The following is a 5,872-nucleotide window of genomic DNA, read 5'->3' as shown; positions in this document are numbered from 1 at the left end:
ACAAACTTTTTTTTTGCACCTGATTGTCGAAATCGGCTTTCGACTATCTCAGTTTTTTATAACTAATACTTGTTAACACTCACAGATGTGAATTTTAACGTATTTGTTTACAAAACAGACGTTCATATAAATAATACACGCACACAGAAAACATGAAAAAATTATAGAACTTATGTCTTATTTCCAGTTAATACATTGCTGAGACAGACATTGTTAATGGCAGCAGTTAAACGCTTTATTAATACACGATAGTTTGCAATATCCTTATTTGTAACAATGTTAACGTTTGTCTCTTATGTTTCTTTGTTTTTAAAACTTTGTTTAAGCTACTCTTGTTCTCTCACTTCGTTTCAAAAGATGGAATTTTGGTTGAGACTCTGATGCTTGTTAACCAGTATTTTAACCATTACCAACGAGAACTTGGGAACAATTGTATCTATAAGTATGAGTATAATATTTCTAAACACAATGTTCTAATACCAATATCTATGTAAATAATATTTCTCAACACAATGTTCTAATACCAATATCTATGTAAATAATATTTCTAAGCACAATGTTCTAATACTCGTATTTATATGACTAATATTTCTAAACACATTGTTGTAATACCCATATTTATGTAATATTTATAAACATGGTAGTTATACCCATAGCTATATGAATACTATTTATAAACATTGTTGTAGATCAGAACGAAACATATATACCTAATTATGAGTATAGATAATTAAATATAATTTAAACAATATTATTTATAAAGATTAAATTCCATTGTTTCCTTACTATTAACGTTATTTTCGGCCGAACCCAATAATACCTCACGTTAACCCTGAGTTCCTACAATAAGCTAATGAGAAAGTACAAATAACATATTTTCGGGAGCATTTGATGACTTTTGACCTAAATAAAAGTGGACGCTAGAATATGTCTAATCCTCGGACGTCATATATGTTTAATTTATATATATAATGTTTTCATGCCAAATTTAAAAGTCAGAGAGATTGACCTTTCTTGAAAACCTTTACTTTAAACTGATTACAATTGATTTGATGGATGTAGGTAACTCCTGTTGAAAAGTTTAGTTCTAGATGCACGCATAAAAAAACACTTTTACAGATAGAGTACTGATTATAGTTAGATACAAAGTGTTGTTGTTCATAACGTAGAGAGGTACCCTGGATTGATATAGGTTGTTGTTGTTGTTGTTAAGAACGTAGAGTGGTACCCTGGATTGATATCGGATGTTGTTGATAAGAACGTAGAGTGGTATCCTGGGTTGATATAGGATGTTGTTGTTAAGAACGTAGAGTGGTACCCTGGGTGGTATAGGATGTTGTTGTTAAGGACGTAGAGTGGTACCCTGGGTTGATATAGGATGTTGTTGTTAAGGACGTAGAGTGGTACCCTGGGTTGATATAGGATGTTGTTGTTAAGAAAGTAGAGTGGTACCATGGGTTGGTATAGGATGTTGTTGTTAAGGACGTAGAGTGGTACCCTGGGTTGATATAGGATGTTGTTGTTAAGGACGTAGAGTGGTACCCTGGGTTGATATAGAATGTTGTTGTTAAGAGACTATGTTCTCTACCAGGAATTGTCTGAATGGAGTAATTCGTTTCCTTTATATTAAAAATTAACTTTGTTTGAATAGTAAATTGACCAGGAATGATTTATGAGCATAATGAAAATTATGTAAATAACATGCTACTAGTTTCGAGAGAACATTGTATATACAACAGCTGAATATCTTGTTGAAACATATATTATGTTCTCTACATAAAATAACATTCATCATGTTTATAAATCGTTATTAGCCAATTTACTACTGTATTAGGACAGTGTTCTTCCGTACACAAGCAAGGAACTTTTTTCACACTTTTCGGGTTATCAACTGTGTTCCTGCTAGTCTTGTTAAATAAACAATTTTCATGTTTGTGTGATTTGATTTGGAAAAGTTTCTAAGGCTACCTGCCACTGTCCCTGATTTTGAACTGACAACCAGCGGAAAGGCAACAGGCCAGCAGTACCCATCGCTTTATTGGGCTACTCTTTTACCAACAAATAGTAGGATTGACCTTCACTATATAACACTCCCACGGCTGAAAGGACGAGCATGCTCGACATCCGGGTTTCGATCTCGCCACCAGAAGATTGTGATTCGAGTGCCTTAACCATCATTCACAGATTATCATTAGTCTTCTGGCCTTGGAGTAACGTTGAAAACCGTGATCAACAGTTCAACCAAGAGTTAAGCAGAGAGAAACCTAAGGTTATATAGCTACATATTTTTAAAAGTTGTGTACGTTTACTGGTTCATACACACATGCAACCTCCCCTCCCCCATTCCCTACACCACCACCAACGTCTGTACATAGACACGCACTGAAGCCTTTCTTCATTGATAAACCACAAAAATACAAACTTATTTCCATTCACTCGGCCTCTCTCCATACAAGGAATCAAATATGGGTTTTCATCCCCCATCCTTATATAAGTTCTCGTTCCCATGACAACATCAGGCCCATAGAAGAGCGAGTGTCAAAAATAGAGTAGGGCACGAATGTTTTCCGGCTTGTTAGTCGCTAAGAGCATCAGCGCCCCGCTTTATCGCTTGATTAGAGGAAGCGAGTTCTCCGGGTTTAGTAATAGAGTCAAACTCCCTAGGTACCATTCATGGCCGAACACACCATCGAACACTGCTATTATTGTAACGCGTTACGTTTGCTCAATAGTTTGATGAGCTTCAAGTGTTAATAACTAAAAGTAAAATACAAGATAATACAAGGACACTAAATGAAAGGATTCGGTAAATTTATTCTATACGAAAACATTACCCTAAAATATAAATATAAAATATAAAGAAAGGTAAAGAATAGGACGTGTTATACTCGATCGAAAAGAAAACATTACAGTAAAATATAAATAAATGTAAAGAATAGGACATGTTATATTCACTCCAAAAGAAAACATTACAGTGAAATATAAATAAAGATAAAGAATAGGACGTGTTATATTCACTCCAAAAGAAAACACTAAAGTAAAATATAAATAAAGGTAAAGAATAGGGAGTGTTATATTCACTCCAAAAGAAAACATTACAGTAAAATGTAAATAAAGGTAAAGCATAGGACGTGTTATATTCACTCCAAAAGAAAACATTAAAGTAAAATATAAAGAAAGGTAAAGAATAGGACCTAACCTCCTTCTATGATAAATAAAATTAGAGTAAAAAATAATATGTCATATAAATGTACAACAAAACGAGGGGTGATTTGGTCCCCTCAATGCTTTCCATGGATCCCAGAGAAAAGGGAAAAAGTTTAAGAGATCCTTACTTTTCACGATATTATCCATTCCTTTTTAATTAAACTCTTGTAATGTGCCGGTCTCCACTGATGCCAACGAAACACATTCCACAAGCCAATTACCCAGTTAGAAAAATAAAACTGTCACTACTGTAGCGTAGTCTACTCGTGACGTCGAGGAACTCACTTGAAGTAAATCTATAGCAGTGATGGCTGATAAGGGGTATTATAAACTTTGATCGAAACGTTGTTACTTGTTTTGTGTTTATAATTAAAAGGTTTTTTAAAATCCATATTAGCCGTCTCTGCTATAGATGTAGTCTAGTTTGTTTTTCTAAATCTTAAACATGTGTCCTTTTGTCCTCTTTTCAAACTAATCATAAGGAAGATAAATGTTTTAATCCTATCCATCCCTCAGATAATCTTCTCAACTTCTTTAACACCCGCTTACCCCTTTTTTTTTTTTTTGTACAATCTAAACCCATCTCAATACGACTAGCCCTCTATCTTCGGAATCCTCCTAGTAGTGTTCCTTTGAACCCTTTCCAGTAAATCAATCCCCTTTTCATATAATGTTACCAAACCTGTACATAGTATTCATTGTGAGACCTATTTAGTGACTGATACTGAGAGACAATTATCCGTGTTGACTTATAATCAATATGTTTATATATAAACCTTTAAATTTCCTTACTTTTGCTAATAGTAAGAGAGCATTGCCTTGATGGCTTAAGTAACTTATCCACCTCAATCCCAAGATAATTTTATTGAGTCACGCGATTGAGTGGATTCTTATCCGTATTAAACGTGTGATCCAATTTATGAGACCCCAACTACATTATCTAATATGTACTATAATTAAAGGTCAATTTGCAAATATTACCAACTAATGAGTTCATCTAAGTCATTCTGTGATACCCTAACATCCGCAATACAGTTAGATATACCCAAGTTAAATGTAATCCGAAAACTTAATAATTAACTAAATATGTCCCCAACTCAATGTTTTTAATAAAAATAAAACGTAAAATCCCACGAACTAACTCGTGTGGCACGAACAAGGTATCAGAGATTAATTTACTCCACCCCATGACGATAGTTACAGACCAGAGATAATAGTCATCAGACAGGACTAGTTTATAGTTTTACACAAGACGAGCTATAAACACAAGGTATAATTGTCACTAGATAGGACTGGTTTACATAAGACAAGCTCTAAAGACAAGGTAAAATTGTCACTAGATAGGACTGGTTTACATAAGACAAGCTATAAAGACAAGGTATAATTGTCACAAGATAGGACTAGTTTATAGTTTTACACAAGACGAGAGATAAAGACAAGGTATAATTGTCACTAGATAGTACAGGTTTATAGTTTTACACATATCGAGAAATATAGACAAGGTATAATTGTCACTAGCTAGGACTATTTTATAGTTTTACTCATGACAAGAGATATAGAGACAAAGTATAATTGTCACTAGATAGGACTGGTTTATAGTTTTACACAAGATGAGCTATAAACACAAGGTATAATTGTCACTAGATAGGACTGGTTTACATAAGACAAGCTCTAAAGACAAGGTAAAATTGTCACTAGATAGGACTGGTTTACATAAGACAAGCTATAAAGACAAGGTATAATTGTCACAAGATAGGACTAGTTTATAGTTTTACACAAGACGAGCTATAAAGACAATGTATAATTGTCACTAGATAGGACTGGTTTATAGTTTTACACAAGACGAGCTATAAAGACAGGGTATAATTGTCACTAGATAGGACTAGTTTATAGTTTTATACAAGACGAGAGATAATGACAGGTATAATTGTCACTGGATAGGACTGGTTTATAGTTTCACACAAGACGAGCTATAAAGACAAGGTATAATTGTCACTAGATAGGACTGGTTTATAGTTTTATACAAGACGAGAGATAAAGACAATGTATAATTGTCACTAGATAGGACTGGTTTATAGTTTTACACATGACGAGAAATAAAGACAAGGTATAATTGTCACTAGATAGGACTGGTTTATAGTTTTATACAAGACGAGAGATAAAGACAGGTATAATTGTAACTGGATAGGACTGGTTTATAGTTTTACACAAGACGAGCTATAAAGACAAGGTATAATTGTCACTAGATAGGACTGGTTTATAGTTTTATACAAGACGAGAGATAAAGACAAGGTATAATTGTCACTAGATAGGACTGGTTTATAGTTTTACACATGACGAGAAATAAAGACAAGGTATAATTATCACTAGATAGGACTGGTTTATAGTTTTACACAAGACGAGAGATAAAGACAGAGTACAATTATCACTAGATAGTACAGGTTTATAGTTTTACACATGACGAGAAATATAGACAAGGTATAATTGTCACTAGATAAGACTGGTTTATAGTTTTACACAAGACGAGCTATAAAGACAAGGTATAATTGTCACTAGATAGTACAGGTTTATAGTTTTACACAATACGAGAGATATAGACAAGGTATAATTGTCACTAGATAGGACTGGTTTATAGTTTTACACAAGACGAGCTATAAAGACAATG

The 5,872-nt window shown here is 33.6% G+C and overlaps 1 protein-coding gene across 2 annotated transcripts in view; it reads left to right on the top strand.

Annotated features, from left to right (window-relative positions):
• LOC111085290 overlaps positions 1 to 5,872 on the top strand; it is a 61,711-nt gene that overhangs the window by 6,589 nt on the left and 49,250 nt on the right. The gene's annotated exons all lie outside the window — the stretch shown is intronic.

This window comes from Limulus polyphemus, unplaced genomic scaffold (genome assembly GCF_000517525.1).
Source record: "Limulus polyphemus unplaced genomic scaffold, Limulus_polyphemus-2.1.2 Scaffold314, whole genome shotgun sequence".
Lineage (NCBI taxonomy): Eukaryota > Metazoa > Arthropoda > Merostomata > Xiphosura > Limulidae > Limulus > Limulus polyphemus.
Note: the sequence above shows the minus strand (reverse complement) of the source record. Positions and strands in the feature narration are given on the sequence as shown.